Genomic DNA, 18964 nt, shown 5'->3' on the forward strand with positions numbered 1-18964 from the left:
GAGGGGCACCCCACAGGGGTGAGTCATTTCCCCCTGTTTATTCAATATAGCCATGGTCGATCTAAGCAGAAAACTTCTCGAGATTGAAGGCATCAAACACACTATGTATGCTGACGATATAACTATATGCTGCACAGGCTGCAATGACGGTCAGGTTGAGGTGGCCTTACAGGAGGCCATAGACACTATCAAACCTATCTCGAACCCACCGGTTTCAGATGCTTCCCCTTGAAGTCGGAACTCTTGCTGTATAGTCCCAAGAAACGCGGTCCAAGGCCCAAGGGGTGGACATCGTTAGAAGAGAGAGACATTAACCTATATACAAGAAACGGTTGCAGTATACCCACAGTCGATTTAATCAAGGTCTTGGCCATGATCGTTGAGTCAGGGGGTACAAATGGCAAGCCTATACGCAAGCTAATTGCTAAAACTGAAAGTGCTGTTCGTTTAGTTCGGAGGGTATCAAATCTTCATCATGGACTCAAGGAGGATAACCTCATTCGACTAATGAATGCCTTCGTTCTGTGCCACTTTACATATGTGGCATCGATGGAAACAGGCAGAGCGGAATAAATTGAATGCACAGCTTAGAAAGATTACTAAGCGGGTTCTCGGGTTACCCGTATACACCTGTGCAGAGCGCTTAATGCAGCTTGGCATTCATAATACTCTCGAAGAGATTGGAGAGGCCCAGGAGCGCGCACTGCTAACTCGCCTCACTAGAACGAAGGCCGGGAGATCCATCTTGCAAGAACTCGGATATCACCCCGATAGAGTAGCGGAGAAGTTCTGTAACGTTCCTCCGTCGATTCGTGAGAACATTAAGGTCGCGCCCATAACTAGGAACATGCACCCCGATCATAATCGCGGTAGAAGGAGGGCAAGGGAGGCCAACCTCCTTAGGTAAATACACAGTGATCAGCGACAGGTCACCTTAGTGGATGCCGCTTCTTGTAAGGGACGTCGGGCGTTCACCATCGTCACTGTCTATGGTCGGCAAGGAATCACCAATGCTGCCTCGGTGCGGACGAGGGACTCTGAAATAGGTGATCAAATGGCTATTACACTAGCCCTGCGGGATAGCTCAAGGAATGTCATCTATAGTGATTCAAGATCTGCAGTCATAGCATTTGAAAAAGGCGCCGTTTCCAAACAGCGCCTCAGACTTCTTGGGGGCAAAGCAATCACGCACCACTTCATTTATTGGCTTCCCGCACATCAGGGTCAGATAAAGGGTGTTCCTCCCAACCTCAACGGGTCGGCTCACGGGGCTGCGCATGAACTTGCCCACCGTGCTACCCTCGACTCCCCAGAGAACAGGGACATGCCCTCCACCTACAACGGGATTACTAAACACTACTATCTCAGCCGTAGAACCTACTTTGTTCCTCATCCGCGGCTCAATAGAGCTTAAGCATTAACGCTCTGTCTACTACAAACGAATACCTATCCCCCCAATCCGTCGCTCTTACATAAAATCTATCCGGATACTTATACCAATCCTACCTGCCACGATTGTGGAGAAATAGCCACGTTAGACCACATGCTCTGGCGGTGTACCCGGTCACGCTCTATCACCTATAGCAGCTCGGCCAGATGGGAGGCGGTTCTCTGCAGCCCTCTTCTGGCTGACCAACTCTGGGCTGTCCAGCAGGCCCACGATGCGGCCAAGAGGCTCGGCCTTCCGGTTACCACGTCGGAGCGGCTAGCTTCGTGAAGACTCACGATCTGCAGGACTTCATTAAAGTTTTATCATACCATACCATACCCTAAAAAGTTTAGCGCCTGGCCCCAAAATGTCTTAACCCGGCAGTGGCTGCGTGAGTAGGTCTAACACCGCCAACATAGAACAACGCGGCTAATGGAGCTATGGTAGAATGCTACCACTCTACCACGTTCGCCCTATACCTGCTGAGCATACCTACTCAAGCAACAAACGTACAACATACCTACTAAATCAAGCAACAGGTGTCGCTGAAAGTCACCACGCGCTCAATAGATCGATGTGCGCAAGAAACTTCAGGAGGAGGCGAAACACCTCACTCCCAGAAATCACGTGTCCATAGGGGAAGGCTAAGTCCTCTGCGACAGCACACATAGCCACTCAGCTGTTCAGTCCGTCAAGGAGAGGATTGCAATTTTTCACGAATTCTGGGCACTCTAAAAAGTAGTGTTTATCATGACTCCACCAGAACGAAAATTGTTGAGTGCTACAGTCTAATCTTGTGCCGCCATGCCGGCATTTGTTCTGGCCGTGTGTGAATACGGTTGTTTTAAGCGCTCGTGAGCAAGTGCCTTGTTTATTTCTGTTACAATCAATGGTGGCAGAGAAGGTGGGCACAAGATCTGCTAGATTATCATTCTATACTCGGTGTTGCTATGCGCAGCGTTTTAATGAATGCACAACGAGAGGATAAAAGGAACCCCGCAAGACGTGCCTGACCTAGCTTGCCGTAGGGAGTATCGTAATTGTCAGAAATGTTTCTCTTCTCTTGGTTTCTTATCTTTTGTTCCCTCACCCCCATCCGCTTCTGCCCGACACTAAATTTGGTTATGCTCTGTCTTTCACCGCTTGTTTCCCTCTCTCAGTGTTCGCATGCACCGGCGCGTCATTCATTTCGAAGGCATTTCGAAGTCATGCACACAGGCTTCGTGGCGGCTCCGTTTCATGGCGCCGAATGTTTTTAGGGAAGCACGAAGGTCAAGTCCCGCGGCAGCACACGCCTCATACATAATTCTGTTCGGCGGTGGCAATACGCTGCGTCGCTATATCGACTCAGTGCATTAGCGCATTCCCGTCGAAAGTCGTCGCGAGATGGGTTCTGTCAATTTTCTTCGCATACTTTGAAAGCTAAATAGGTGAAACGACGAAGAAGAAATAAAGAGCGTGATTGAGCCGTGAGACTTGGAGAATATTTATGTTTTAAATTAAATAAACAATATTCAAATTTTAGAGCAATTAAATAAGTAAACAAGGACTTAAATGGAATAACAATAACGTTCGAACTTCCAGTCAGTGGCAACCAGAAATAAAGTTTTCTGTGACAATGCATATACTTGCGCGCATGTCCTCTACCATTACTTCTCCAGAAGATAGCCGTACAGAAATATTCAGCCCAACTTAGCTTCATCAGTGCCACCAATTACCGTGCAATTTATGCTACCATTTTGCTTTATCCAGTCAAACCGATCAGGGCTATGTCAACCTCCCCCCCCCCCCCCCCCCCTTTTAGCGAGCATGAACGATCGGATGTAATGTTAGCAGCAACAAAAGCAGAAGCGGCTTTGATTATTATTATTATTGTTATTATTATTATTATTATTATTATTAATATTATTATTATTATTATTATTACCTCTTTTAAGATCGCACAACCCGTAGTGGGGGATAGGCCAAAAATTGAGTAAAATTACGTCGACAAAGTTATAAACGTAACGTCAACACACAGGATGACAGCAGTAGCTGGCACTCTAGTTGAGATTAGGAAAGAATGGAAATCGGCAAGCCATGCAATGTGTACGGCATACAACTGATGGTCTGTCAGCGTTACAGAATGGCTGCCGAACGAAGGGAAGCGCAATCGAAGACAGCAGGGATCTAGGCAGTGAATGAAATCAAGAAATTTGCACGCGTAGGATGGTACCAGCTGGTGCAAAGGCAGTGATAATTTGAGGTCGATCGGTGAGGCCTTCATCCTGCATTGAGTAGAGAATAAGCTGGAAAGGATGGATACGTAACACACCATTGAGACATGCATAAAGAAAAAAGAAGTTTTAAATTATTTAGGAGTGAGCACAATGTGTGTAGTACAGTGTATCTCAAATTCCCCTCATTTCTTTAAATAGTTCAATTTGTCTTCCTGATATATTTATTATAAAAATATATATTATAAAAATGAATAAATCGTGGAATCGTGGAATAATCATAGAATAACGCTTGTTGTGAAGAAAGAAGAAGAATTGCTTGCGCAGAGCGGTGGACTGGACTTCGTACATCAGACGCTCCCGATGGAGTACAAAAACTACTGGTCCAAGCGTGAGTCACATTACAGTTTCCGGTGAACAGTGCTTCCTTCTTTTCGTATCTGTAACTTAACAGAGGCCCATCACTATGATTGAGACGCCTGCACAATGCTTCGTAAGCTGACGTCTTCTAGGATCGTAGTTGAGATTGGCGGTCGCCATTATTGCAATATTGCAATATTACCTACCTTAAGTGCGCAACTTCTCATGGTGTCATTCATAAATATATTTGTGGTTCTTTCAAAATTGATATGCGTGCTGTATATAAGAAGCACCCGAGAAAACATTGCACATTGAGCCTGTGTAATACTAGATTCCCTTTTCTGAGCAACTTCCATGACATTCAGTTGGCCGCAGTTGTCCTTCATGATAAAGTTAGATATAGAGAGAAGAAAAGTATATTAAAGCATATAGTTTCTTTCAAAATATTAGGAACTTTCCTTTGATGAGCATGGTAAAATAACCCTATTGGTGCTGCGATAAGCTCTACCGATATATTATTTCAGTTTCGTATACGAAAGGCGCAGGAGCCCGTTCAGGATGTGTACTACGAGGAGGAGGAGGAAAAAAACTTTAGGGCCAACACTAAGACCCAGAAAGAAGAGCGCTTGCTCCGCAAAGGCCCATCTTTGATCCGCCGAGTCCGAGTGAAGCCAATCACTCCAGGAAGGAGGGGAAGGATAAGGGAAGTAAGGGAAAGTAATGGCAGTGTTACCTGAGTACAGACTGTGTTCTGTATCTGCCCTTATCTCTGGGCAGTTGGGGCAATGACCTGTGCTACGCCAACCGAAGTTTTAGAGCATTAGTGGGGTGAGAAGAGAGTACGTTTGAACTTTGCGAAGGACATGTGCTTGTTCCGTGTTGGTAGAATGGTGCGGTTTTCCCTGATGTTCTTGTAGTGGTCAGCTATTTGCTTTATGTCCGCGGCGGCGCCTTCCACTGTCGTTGGATTTGGACGGGGAACCGAGGGCGCCCGGAGGTGAATTTCGCGGGCACGTTGATGAACCAACTCATTTCCCTCAATGCCAGCATTACCAGGCAACCAACGCAGGGTGATCGTAATCTTTGGTTTGCGGTTGCTGGATTCTATTAGAACGTCATGTAGGTGGGTTTCCAATAGTCGGTGTTGTATGTTGCGAATGGCTTTGCTGAAGTCGGCATGAGGTTCGCTGTAGGCCCCGATGAAATTGAAAATCTCCGATTGAGATCGCGGGCTCACCGCCATGTTGATATGTGCTGTGTGAAGTCAAAAATCACTGCTGCAGACAATCATCTGCAAATGCCCTTCATGGCTGCTTACTGAAGTGTCATTAACGAAGCGCGGCACACGTCGATGTGCATGGACAAACGAATGAATTAGGAGGCAGCATTACATTACAAAGCTGAAGCCATGAAAAGTCGGGCCAAGACGCGAGGACGTCGAGGAACGTTTTAGACCCTTCGCCCACTGCGCTAGCCGCACTCCAGTGCAAGCTCTTCCCAAAAAAACAACGGGTCCGAAAGCAGCGAGCGGCGGCCGCACTTGCACATTGCAACGATGGCCATAACTATATAGGGTGTCCCAGCTAACTTTGGCCAGCCTTTATACGAATGCCACGTAGCTGGACAGAGCCAAGGTAACGTTGTTTGGCGTCGCTTGGAGATACTAAAATTATTCTTTCATTGCGCCTAATTAGATAATTAGTCTTGATTAATTAATCAACTTCTCAATTATTATAATTCGTAGAAATGTGTCATTGAGAAAATCGCAGTGACATGAAAAACTCCTGATACAGCTTTCTGTGCTCAATGCATGCTACATAAAAGTGTTTTTTTTTTTTTTCGAGCATGAAAAAAGTTAGCGAATACACTCAAAGTGCTTCGAGCGACAAGTCGCGCGGCAATTTTGCGTGCATTTCCGGGATTATTTCACGCTCGGAAAAACACTTTTATGCGGCACGTATTAAGCAACAGAAAGCTCTGTCGGGAGTTTTTCCTCGAGAGGTATCGCACCACGCTACTAAGTGTCAGCACCTGCGCGCGCAAGAATGTTCTGCTCGATCATGAGGCACTCGGGACAGCTTTAACCGTCAGGTATCGTGAAACAGAGCTACAAAAGACATTCAACCAATGTTAAAAAAACAGTGCGCAAGGAGCATGAAAAAGGATAATAGGCAGCTCTCGGAAGAACAAAAAAGTGCTACTCAGGTGCTTATTTCAATAAAAAATAAACCAAAAGCACGCAAGGCGTCTCAGCCGCCCACAAAGAATCATGCAAAGGTGAAACTGATTGAGCTATTTACCCTTTCTGCCTCTTGAATTCCGGAACATAGGCAAAACAATGCAGTTTTCTTTTCACCTATTTCTATCATTGTCGCAAGCTTTCTTTATGTAAGGATAGGGTAACATCATGAAGGTACGTTAAACAGTCACGTATTCCACCATATTGAGCAGCTATTTTCCACTGCCACTTATAGCACGTGCTCAAACAGGTCACCATCTGAGGCAATACAGTACTTGCTTCTTTCCAACTCTTGTGCTGTTGCAGCTTTGACCAACGACGCTGGAATCTCCCGGAAGACTCTGCTTATTTTTTCATTTAGGGCGTCTGGTGCGTTAGTTTCACGGCTATACACGCGATCTTTCCCGTAGCCCCACAAGAATAATCCCAGCGGTGTAATGACCGGTGACATTGCAGGCAAGAGTACAGGTCGGGGCCGGCCAATCCACGGTCCAGAAAAAAGCTTATCGATCCACGCTCGAGACTGACTACTACTATCCGCAGGAGCACCATCGCGTTGAAACCAGATGTTCCGAAGGTGCGCAAGTGGAAAGTTGCAACAGACGCCGTTATGTAGGATATCGTTACGTAGCGCTGCGTCGTTAGTGTGCTGTAAAAAAAAATGGCTCCGATAATGTTGCCATCAAGAATGCCACAGCACAAGTTAAACGACCACTGGTATTGGTGTCGTGTGTGTTCCAGCCCGTGGGAATTCCTATCACTCCAGTAATAATTTGTGCGTTTCTAGAGAAATTAGACTCATCCGTCCAAAGGCCGCGAGTGAGAAAGTCCGGTTCTTCTTAACGTTTGGTGAAAATTCAATTGGCAAAATCAAATCTGTTTTTAAAATCTAGGTCTTCAAGTTTTTTTTTTATGAAGGCGCACATGTTACAGGTGCATATGACCGTTCTTTAAACATCCACCAGGCTGATGACCTTGAGGTTCCGGCCTCCGCACTGGCATCGCGCACACAACCGTGAGCGTTAGCAGCGAAGAATGCCAAAAACATCCGTTTCTGATTCTTGAACTACTGTCACACTCATGTGTCGGTTTCTTGCGATATCCTCGATCGCAAGGTAATAACCTGGCTGGCCGAAAAGTGAATTAGGTCGCTCCGTTACTTGTTGGCCGAGGCTACCCATTCACTAAACTCGAGTCTCCACTGTAATATGTCACGCAGAAAAAAAAAGGAATGAAAAAAAGATGTTTGGTTCCGTCCGGGATCGAACCGGAGACCTTTCGCGTGTAAAGCGAACGTGATAACCACTACACTACAGAACCGCGCATGTCGAAGCCGCCGCGAAAGGAGATATTCTAGACATTTTTTTTTTTCTTCTGCGCGCCTCCCATGCTGCTGACACAATTGCTTGCGCGCGCGCGCGCTTTGTTCTGCACTGCTGGAGGGAGACGTCGTGCGGTTCCGTAGTGTAGTGGTTATGACGTTCGCTTTACACGCGAAAGGTCTCCGGTTCGATCCCGGACGGAACCAAATGTCTTTTTTTAATTTCTTTTTTAAGCCCGTGTTGTGAAGGACAATTCCGTGAACTCGTGTCACCATTTGTGGAAGTGCAAAATAAATAAAGCACGAAATGTTGCGTCTGACAGAATACCTGGAGAAGAGAACTTGACAGCCCAAAAGGAATTTCTGTTGACATTGTCGCTCAGGTAATGCTGACTATGAAAACAAATGTCTGTCTGTTTGTTTGTTTGTTTGTTTGGCGACATCTGCATATGTTTTTCGAAATAATGTTGACGAGGACTGGCGATAAAGAAAGAAAGAGCGAGTAGTGAAGGGAACTCCAATTTATTGACGGAAATGCGTCGTGGAAGAAACTGGGAGGGCGTATGCGCGTGCAAGTATGCCACGAGTTCGCTGTTGCACAGGCGAGTTTAATTATCCTGCTGCTACGCCACTTCCAGAATAGCTTCGCTGTCTTTCTCTTGTCGCCGTGCGCCGCCCCCAGAACCAGGATCATTTTAGCCTTCTGATCATTCGTGAAGGGCATGACTGTTTTCTTGAATAGCAGCTCACTGCGGCGTGGTGCCGTTGAAATCTTCCTGATTACCTACACAGTGACACGTCAAGCAAAAATTATTTATTTAATCGACAACAGCACATGCTGGCCGTACAGCTCCACCAAAACGCATTAGATAAACATAGCCTGCGGAAGGTTTGTTTATATCGCTAAAAGGAACGAAAGGAACATACGTTCCGGGCCCGCCTATATACAAGACGAGTGCGCAAAATTACAGTCCCAAGTGCGCCGTCACAGTTTCCCGGCTTCGAAATCCCCCCTCCACACTCCTACGGCTCCGCTACGCCTATCAATGCTTCACGGCGTGTTCTCATGATGCCGCGATCATCACATATAGCGTGAAGCCCTGCATTGAGCTGCCGCCGCTAGTAAAACCGTGTATCCGTGTCTATTCCCTTGGGAGCGCTTCAGCAGCGGCGCGCGAGAGCCTTTCTATTTCGTATTTTGGATACATCGGCCGTTTTTTTCTCTTCTCGGAAATACGAACGAGGCAAAGCTGAGCACGAAACCAACACTTGATTGGAGGTTATTTGAGGTTCCCTACAACTTTTTAATTTGTACGTTTATGATTCAAGCAACAGGTAAAAATAGAACTAGTTAAAAGGAATTAGTTAATTAGTACATCGTGATCGAAAAAAAATGCTGGCCGTAAGTACACACGGCTACGGCTACTATGCAGTCGGTAGGATTTCTCTATAGCTCTTTCGTTTCTTATTTAATCTTGGTCCAAGTTAACTGGGACACCCGTTACAACTGCCTAATCGTGGGCAGGCACTAACGCTGAAATAGCGGACTGTTGCGGCACGATGACAGCAACGCGAACACGACCAAAAAGTTGTAGTAGCAGTTTTAATGACTTTCGTGCGAAATGCCAGACAAGTCTGCCTATAGTCACCAAAGCGGAGCTCGTAAGATCGGTCAACGACCGGAAACTTGTCGCCGAAACAAGTACTGCGGTTCTATACTTGCAGTTACATGCTAAGTAGGTGGGCAAAAATCGATAAACAATCGATCTCCCAGTTGAAATGCATAAATCTCACCCTTCCCAGTGCATACTTATTTCTGTCAAAGCAGCGTGTGCCTTTTTTTTTTCACCATTCCATGTTCACATAGTGGAAAGTTTTTCAATTTTTTCGCTCCTTTTGGATGGCGTTAGTTATCAGAATCTCCTGGGGTGTGGACATCAGTTTTCTCATCGATTTGGTACCCGCGCGGTGAACTCAAGAGGAGTTCAATTGTCACCACCTATTGCAGCATCGCAGGGCGTAGTTTATTCTTTCAATTATCATATTTTATTTTATTTATAATGCCCAACACAATTTTTATGTCACCATCTATTGAACAATTCGCGCATCGCTGTTGCTTCGTTAGTTCAACCTTCTTTGTTTAGACTAATTCAGGGGGCAGGAAAGGGATTTGGTTCATAGTCAGGTGGTCTGTATGCTCGTGGAACGAGTTGTGGCCGGAGAAAATGCCAGTTGCGTTTAATTTTTCCTTTTGCTTCATTATTTCCTCGAGTGACGGCTCGCCGCGACGCTTGCAGATCCTCGGAAGCATATACCCGCGATATGGGTTAGATAAGGTTGAAAATATAATAATGCGAAACAGCGTCCATCATCAGACCCTGCAATAACCGTTAAACACATAATCAATATGAATGTCACCCGTTACCTCGCCTGGATTTTCTCTAATTGTACAGCACTTTTCATGCAATATTGGCAACTGGAGGGAAGAGTCGCAAGGAGTTGAGAAATTAAGCAATCCACTAAGGGAGAGAGCAACGGCAACAGCCGGACAGGGAGGAAAAGCGAAAATTGTGAAAATATTTATGGATCAACATCTTTTTATTTAGAAAGGAAGTGGAGAGAGCGCCGCCGGAAGTGGAGAAATATTCCGTGGGTTTTGAACGACGCTTCTACAGTTTTGAATCGAGCCGCCTGACGTAGCCACCTCTCTTCTGTGCTAATGTGGGTGTTTTTGTAACCTTCCGCGGTGGACGCAGTACGTCTAGAACCGCAGCGTCCTGCGCTCTACGCGGTTGTACGGGACTGGTGACCGCGCATCGTTACGCAACTTCCCAAATAACAACACGAGTCGGTTTTGGCACTTGGTAGAGCAGTAAAGGAAGGTTCCAAAAGAATTGTGATTGTTCCGCAAACATATGTTTCTCTATAATTCTGCCAGACCTAATTCAAAAAATGTTCACTAGAAAGCTTTACTTTGCACTTTCGCTTAACTTGTTCTTGGCAAGGTTGTTCTTACGCATCTTTTCCATTTGATGGGGTTCTTTGTTTGCCAAGTAAAGGAGAAGTCTATCTCAGGCGTACCTGTGAGATACACGTTATTTCAATTCTCTTTTGCGGGTTTACGCGTCTTCATGGCGAATGGTGGCCAGTATTCACATTTGTACAAGTACCCCCCCTCCCTTCATTTTCATAGAAAAGTTACCTTGCGTTGGGCGCCCCGCCCCCGAAAAAATATCCTGCGTACGTGCCTGGTAAACATGGGCATGTTTATACGATGATTATTGAAATAGTATTTGCTTATATTTAAATATTTACACTCAGAATTTTAGACTTACCAAACTGAGACGCGCGATCAAAAATTGACTGCGCGGGAAACTGTCGTCTGGAATTGTCCTCCTCCATTACAACGCGCGGGTTCACACCACTGCCCGAACCAAGGAGAAGATTTTCGTTAGAAACCTCTCGCTTACCCACCCTACAGTCTCGGCTTTGCATAAAGTGACTATTTCCTCTTTTTGCACTTGAAACAGTTGATTGCGAGACACTAGGTTGAAGACAATGAGAAACTCAAGACTGCCGTTGTCAACTGGTTTGATTCCCAGGCGGTGAACTTCTGTGCAGAGGGACTCAATAAACTGGCGCTGCGGTACAAAGAGTGCTCAGAAGTTAACGGTCATTATATAGAAAAGTGAAGTAGGCTTTTACTAAACTAAACCGGCCAATAAAAACTTCTACTAACGAATATATTTTTTTAGGCCCAAACTGCCCTTGCTTTTTGAATGACACTTGTACATATGAGTAACCTCGAATTTTTCTCCTTTATTCCATGAAACGCTTTGAAAGTAGTCAGAGGAGTTCACATCATAAATTCGCATGTAACCAAAGCATGTTACAGTGATATTGCTTATACCTATGGAACCGTGCTACCCACGTGCTTTGCTTTGGTCTCGTTGTGCATCCCATCGGGGTGGCTTAGCGGCTGGGGTGTAGAGCGATGGTAAGCACAAGATCGTGGGGTCAAATCGCGGTCATGGCGGCCGCATGTCGATGGGATCGAAATGCAAGAACGAGCGTGTCCCGCGCATTGGGGGCACGTTACAGATCCCCTGGTGGTCAAAATTAATCCCGAGTTCCTCGCGAGCACAGATGACGCCATTGTCGTGCCACGCATGATGCAATCGGAGCTAAATTTAGCCTCTCTCTCGGCGTTTACAAAGGCGAACGCTTGGCAGTACGGTTGGCAATGTGAGTTGCAGTGGCTGCGTTTGAAAGAGCTCATTCACCCATAGCAGGTGTAGTCCATCAAACTCAAGCTGTGCTCATCAGGAGTTATAAGGGCAAGTGTGCGATTTTCGAGAAAATTTCACGCTTGCTCGGTTACCGCACCCCCGCATTCGACGCGCAGGGTCCAGGAATGTTGTGAATAGACTCGAGCAGCAAGACAAAGGGACACCCAACTCCTTTGACAATGGCGGAACCAGTCCGTCTCCATAGGGAAAGCAAGCGCTGAAGCCCATAGCATCTATGAACACGGTGAGCTGGAGCGGCGCAAGGGCGTTCTCGGGCGCCCCCGGCAGGGGGGTCATTTCTTTACCCTAGTGCCCAAACACTCTCTGCAAAACAAATGGACCCACTACGAATAAGGAGCGAGCACAATTGCAAAATCGGCCCATAAGACATTCACTAGCTGTAACACAGGATGCGCGTGTAATCTTTCTAAGAACGCATGTTTGTGAGCCATTTGGTACGTGATTCCGTCTTGTGTCTTCATGTTTAGTGTCATGCTTAGCGCTGTTTGCTTTCGAAGCTTTTCACTGCATGAACAAGCGTAACTTATGTATTTGGTTACGTCATTTCTGTGCCCTAGTGCACATACAGCGTCTGCTGCACGCACACGACGTTTCACGTATACCCCACTGCGGCTGCATATACCTGATACAGCCCGCCCCATTTTTTGTATGTTCTGTCATCAGGCCAAGGGATTGCGATGTCGATGGAAACAGGATTCGGCAGCCTGGGCGTCGCTAAAGATACAGACGCTGCGCTTCTGGCGACGGACTGCCCGTCGTCGCCTTCCTCTGCTCTCGGTTCAAGCACGTCGTCCTGGGTGGCCTCAAGGTTCGCGTGGCGTTGGCTGGCAAGCGCCGCCCTGATGTCCGCCGCCACGGCAACAGCTCTGACAATCGCCTACCAGGCAAGGCTGCCGGTGTCGCCCGCACCGGTCCTCAGGCGTACTTCGCCCGTGCACTCTCACGAAACAAAAACAAAATACAACAGAGAAATTTGCCTCACCAAATTTTATGTCTATGGATAGAAAAGCTGTTGAGACCATGGCACGGAAATCACACTCTGGACACAAAATTTAAGAAGTTGGAGGACGCTTAAGCTTCGCCTTTAAGAGCGGAACGCGACAGAATTCAAAGAACCCTGACTGCTTCTCACGCTTCCCGGTTACTGCAGCTTATGTAACCGCAGCGTTTGCCGGGAAACGCTGGCGGCGAGCGCTATGCACGAAAGCGAGCGGGCGAGCTTTCTGATAGAAACGCGGCGTCTTGCGCGGGCCGCGGATGCGCGGAGGCGAGCGCCATCTGGATGATGATGTTGCAAGGAATGGAGCGCGGCACTCAGCTCTATGAATAATAGAAACCCTGGAAAATGTGAGTTGCCAGGTAACAGAATTACGTTTTCTGGTATATTCACATTGCAATCCGACGCTGTCATACTTGCAGGTTGTGTTTAGGTTGTACTTTACGATTTTTCTGACGCATCTTACTTTGAGGAATTCAGTTAGCTCACTAACACCTCTGCGCCACATGCAGGGCCTGAGTGGTTGTGGTTCGGGATGATTTTTCGCTAAACGACGTCCTACGCAAGGCGCCGATACCGGATTTTATGCGACAGGTGGCCCTTAACGCGATCCGTTAAAATGGGGCTTGAAAGTAAATGTAAGGTCGATCCATATAGGTAGTAAAGCTTCGGGCAAAAATTCGTTCAGAACAAATTGCCACCGACATCAGCAAGGCTGGTTATGGTAGCGGCGATTGAAGCGCGACTATGTCAGGAAAGAACAAACATTGGGAAAGAAAAAGGCGTTTTTTAATTAGAACGAGACACAGTTAGATTGATTCAAGGAAAATAAAATTACTTTTCAATTTTGAATGCGCATGACGAGAAAAGGAAAGACAGCTCTATTTCATTTTATCATTATCAATACCTTGTTTCAGCGCCCACCATGGAGCTTTGACGCCGATATCAAGGTCGATCCAAATAGGTCGCCAAGATTCGGGCGTAAAGCGGTTCAAAATAAATTATCACCGACATCAGCAAGGGCGGTTATGGAAGCAGCGATTGAAGCGCCACTTTGCTTGGAGGGAACAAACATGGGAAAAGAAAAAACGTTTCTTATTAAAGCGAAAGACAGTTACCTTCACTCAACGAAAATAAAATTCCTAATCAAATATATATATATGCGGGACGAGTAAAGAAAAGACAACTCTTTTATTTTAATATTATCAATAAATACCTTGTTTCCTAGCCCATCGTGAGAGGGGGCGGTGACGCCGCTATCACCTGCAACGCCATGCGGCTCTTCAAGTGTACAGAAAGGCGCGCTCGTAAAATTCACCTGTTACAATAGGCCCCCTTCAGACGTCGCGCTGTTTTGCTTGTCAACGTTTAACTGTATTTGGTGACGGGGGTAACTTCATCGTTTCTTAACCTGTTCAGTCAAAAGTGGTGAGTTCCGACCGCCAGATATGTGTTTACTTTAGCGCTGGGCGATGGGCTTGCTGTCCGACGATGGGACTCGCACTGTATACACTCAAAGCTATCGTCGGCCTCCAAAGAGAGTGTGTTGTGTGCAGGGGTGCGAAGTCGACACCCGTACGGCTGGCCTTTAACTGCATCGCTGTCCGCACTGTAAGGTCAGTACGCCCAAGTCGAATGGCGGGAAATATGAATATACAACCGTAATGGCATGCCACCAAAACAAATGTAGTGCCTTTGAGAAAGAAATAACATCACTTCTGTTTTTAACGGATGTGGCGTCACAGTATATTTAATTGCGCCAGAAGTGCTCCCTCCTCGCACAGATGGCGCTAAGCCCCGTGCCTCGCCGATGAACCCTCATGTTTGGAACGTATGGGCCTCTATGGATGATTCGCTACAAGATATATCTACCTTGCTTGCAAATTGAACACGCGCACACGTTAACGGGACAAAAAAAGGTAGACGCAAGACTGCACATGTATTGTGCATGTAACAGTGTATTCTGAAGCACTGGCTATATTGACACTCGATAGAATCAGGACGTAGGAACGCGATCCAAAGAGATGAAGTAAACTTGAGCAGTAGATTGGCTGGGTTAGCGGGGTGCCAAGTTGAAGGTAGAGCAGTAGCTTTTTAGTCGAATAAGGGACTAGTAGTAGAACAAAAGCAGTTACCAACCTACAGTGCGGTACCAGTGAATCGAAGGTTCACAAACATCATCACATAAGTGAGGAGGTAAGATGTCTACCGGAAACAAGTTTAGAAGAAGATGCTCAAAGGAAACCACAGGTTAGACATGACATAAATGGGAACGTTTAGCTCTCACTGCAGCCATCATAAACGTGAAAGTTTGGACGATGTCTCTAATGTTGCTTTAGATAAGTGAACAGTCAAAAAAAGAAGGTGTAGTGATACGCCATAGTATGGAGACGCATCTGAACAGACTTTGAGGAAGCGGCACTCATTATAGCTGGGGAAGGTAAACGGGCAACGTAGCGAACACATAAAGAAGTTTGTGTCCACTGATGAAATTCTGAGTTATTTGGTGTCGAAAGTTCGTTCAAAGAAGAGCAAGATATAAAGTTTCATAATGAAGGCCGACGAGAGCTATTAGGGGTGGTTGTGTGCCTACAAGTGGCATCCTAGAATATACTGAAATTATCGACAGCGCGAAAGAGCATGAACTAAACATGGGAGACACACAAGCAAGCGCCGAGCAGCCCTTGTCCGTGTATCTTTCCTGTGTAGTTCGTTACGTTTCGCGCTGTCGATAGTTCCAGTATGGCATAACAACGTGCCCAACGTACCGTGCTTTTGAAGCGTACTGCAATGCAGTGTAGGCATGTATGTAGCCGTTAAGGGTCTTTACAACTTGATGCTCTCATTCCTTTTTGTTTGTGCTTGAGCAAGTAAAATGTTAAAGGTATTTATTTCCCAGTGATTTGCGTCAAGTCAGTGTTCGAGGACGTGGTATCGTCACAGTAGGTTATGCGGATGTCATCCCGCTACTTTATGTATATGGCGTCCCCGGTGATGAATTGGAGAGACAGCTTCTTGTTTTCTGTTATTTCCTATCCTGCCTTTCCTTATTTACCACGGGCGGCATTCAGATTGTTTCAGCCCAGTAATGTCTTAACGGTGAAGCGTCTTGAGTCATCGCGCGTCAGTCAATCATAGTTCTGGAGGCGCATGTTCTTGCTCGCGTAGCATCATATTATGCGCCGTGAGTCTTGCACTGATTAATGTAGTGTCGACCACGTGCGGAACAGTCTGCTACGGATAAGAATGCATTTATTCCTGAGTTGTCGCGCCACAGTTGAAGTAGGAAGACTCAGCTTCTGTCGCCCTCTCTCATTCCTTCCTTTCGGATGTTACTGCTAGCTTCGCTTAACTGTTTCACTTTGGTGCCGATTAACAGCTAAAATGAACAGCGTGACGTCAGAATAGCATACCAGCTACAGGCGCCACGGCATTCTTTATGAGCTGCATTATTCTCTGTTGCAGAGTCGGTGGATTAGCCGAGAAGGTAACCCTTTCTACTGACAATCTGCAAGTCCGCAGCTCGAACCCGCTGTCGGCCTGCTTTATTTTCTTTATTTTTCGTAAATGTCTCGGAAAACACTTCGGCATCTTAATCACTATGGTAGCGATAGAATAAAATACATCGCTTTAAAATAACGTAGTGAAATTTTCGGCCAGACACCCATTGGAGGAAAGGCTACAATTAGAAAATATCACCCTTTATATGAGTGTATTAGCTTGCTCAAAGATCATTTTCTGCGCGTGTAAGGGGGTGAGTTACAGATAAAAGAAAACAACCTCAAGGCAGCAGATTTTCTGTGTCTGTTGAGCCTCATTAGTACTTGAGCTAACCCTCTCTCAATGTGCATAGGAATCTCTTTTCTCTGTTTTTTACCAATCTGCTTTATGTTGAAATCGTCATATTGTAGTCGATGTGTTCAAAAAGCTGGCGAGGGAAATACGGGGAAATATAAAAGCAAAAGACAATGCAAATGCCGACTGTCAACACAAAGGTCACGCGAAACCGGAAAAATGGAAAAAAATGTGCGTACGGATTCCGAGAAAGGCAGCGCCATACCGTCAAGCATGAACACAAGCGTACTTTCGATAGATATCAAACATGGGAATTACTTATATATAAAGCAAACAAAGGGTGATTTACGCACGTGGCACAACAACTGCTGATGTGGCATGCTCAGACCACAAGAGCACTTCAGTGCTGGTTCTGAACAAAGTTTTACTACCTATAAAATTTGGAGTACAACTATAGTTTCGACTGAGCAGGGAACGTTAGAAGGCGTTCCAACCTGGGAACGACATTTCCTGTCATTCAATATGTGATTAAGGTAATCATCTGTCTGTCCTATGGTTGCTGCGTGTGATAGCAATGTGCACAGTGAAGTTGCGGCAGTGTGTAGAAGATGCTGGTTCATTCGAAGAGTTGCGTAATTGCTTTAGGCGAGGTCGCCGACTACGCTATGAGCACAGATAATCATGGTTAAACCGCCTGGTTCGTACAGTTTAGTAGATACTGGTAACACTCCTCTATAACGAAATCACTGAAATCGCTTATCGCTTTTGATATAATTCTTCTATATCGGGGGCTACATACGATAGTACGAACAACTCTCTATTCCGGCATAATTTAGAACAGGAAGCTGCGAGTGCTGCTGAGCACGAGGTCACGGGATCGAATCCCGTCCATGGGGGCTGCATTTCGATGGGGGCGAAATGCGAAAACACCCGCGTACTTAGATTTAGGTGCACGTTAAAGAACCCTACCTGGTCGAAGTTGCCGGAGTCCTCCACTACGGCGTGCCTCATAATCAGAAAGTGGTTTTGGCACGTAAAACCCCATAATTTTTTTTCAAGCTGCGAGTAGTTCAACTGTGCTGCTATTAAAAAAAAACTCACCAGAGAAATACCGTAGATGTTGTTCGACAAAAACATAGATGTGGACAGTCTAAACATAAATGGGAGACTTTCGCATTAATATCATTGTTTCGAGAACTGCTTATTATACATCTAACAGAAGTTTAAAAAAGAAAGCGGTGAAAAAAGAGGTAATAAATTTTATTGCCCGTGTCATCCACAAGACGAAGTGAAGACGCATCACATAAAAGCGATGCTATTTGACGATCTTATCATCCTTGCAGCAGGCAGTGAAAATACTATCCGAATATTGGGGGAATTAGCGAGGAGACCTTCAGTTCTAGGCAATGGATCATGGAAGATATGTTCGCTAAGCCACACTGCAATTTCGACATGATGAGAGCCCCCACGATTTTGTTATTACGCACATTATATGCAGCGACCAAGCGAAACGAGATAAAGAAACTAGAAGGCGTGATGAAGGTAGGCAGACATCCTACCGAAATAAAACATTTAGAAATACTCAAAAGAGTGCTTTTTGTGACTATGGCTGATGCGTGGAAACAAATTGATATAGGCAAGGATTTAGCACGATAAATTGCATTAGCCAATGTTAATGCCACCGAAGAAGTACACTTATTATTTACTGAAGAGATTTTCTTCTGCCACAAGTCGCCGAGTATGCAAAAAAAGATACAACTGAATCCTGCGGTACTACGTGCCAAAACCATAACTTGATTATGAAGCACGCTGTAGTGGGGGAATCCAGATTAATTTTGACCACCACACAGGGGATCTTTCACGTATCCCCGGTGCAAGGGACATGGGCGCTCTTGCCCTTCGCCCCCATTAAAGTTCGTCTCCCGCGACGGGTATTTGATCCCGTGACTTCGTGCTTAGCAGCGCGACGCCATAGCCGCTAAGCCACCGCGCGGGTAAACATACAAGAAGCCTTTGTGTTTAAAAGCGACGAGTACAATACTGACTGAAGGCCACACAAAAGCAAGAGAAGCCAGGCTGGTCCGTTTAGCGCAAAGGTATAGAACAGATATAACAAGGCATAAATGAAATTCACTTATCTTTTTTCTTAAGACAAGCTGACATGTGATCATTCTGGTGTGTCTGATCATTTCTTATATACATTCGGTGCCTTGTTACCACGGACAACGGATCTTAAGCGTCGGAATAATGGATCGCAGAAAGGCCAAAAGAACGGCTTTGCTCGTAATTCTCTCCAC

At 45.9% G+C, this 18964-nt stretch overlaps 2 non-coding genes across 2 annotated transcripts; one reads left to right on the top strand and one right to left on the bottom strand.

The window, feature by feature from the left end:
- Positions 1–7491: 7491 nt before the first annotated feature.
- On the bottom strand, positions 7492–7564 carry TRNAV-UAC (transfer RNA valine (anticodon UAC)). Its single transcript has one exon. It is a non-coding gene; the product is annotated as a tRNA-Val (tRNA).
- A 135-nt stretch (positions 7565–7699) lies between these two features.
- On the top strand, positions 7700–7772 carry TRNAV-UAC (transfer RNA valine (anticodon UAC)). The gene has a single exon. It is a non-coding gene; the product is annotated as a tRNA-Val (tRNA).
- Positions 7773–18964: the final 11192 nt, after the last annotated feature.

This window comes from Dermacentor andersoni, chromosome 6, assembly GCF_023375885.2.
Source record: "Dermacentor andersoni chromosome 6, qqDerAnde1_hic_scaffold, whole genome shotgun sequence".
Lineage (NCBI taxonomy): Eukaryota > Metazoa > Arthropoda > Arachnida > Ixodida > Ixodidae > Dermacentor > Dermacentor andersoni.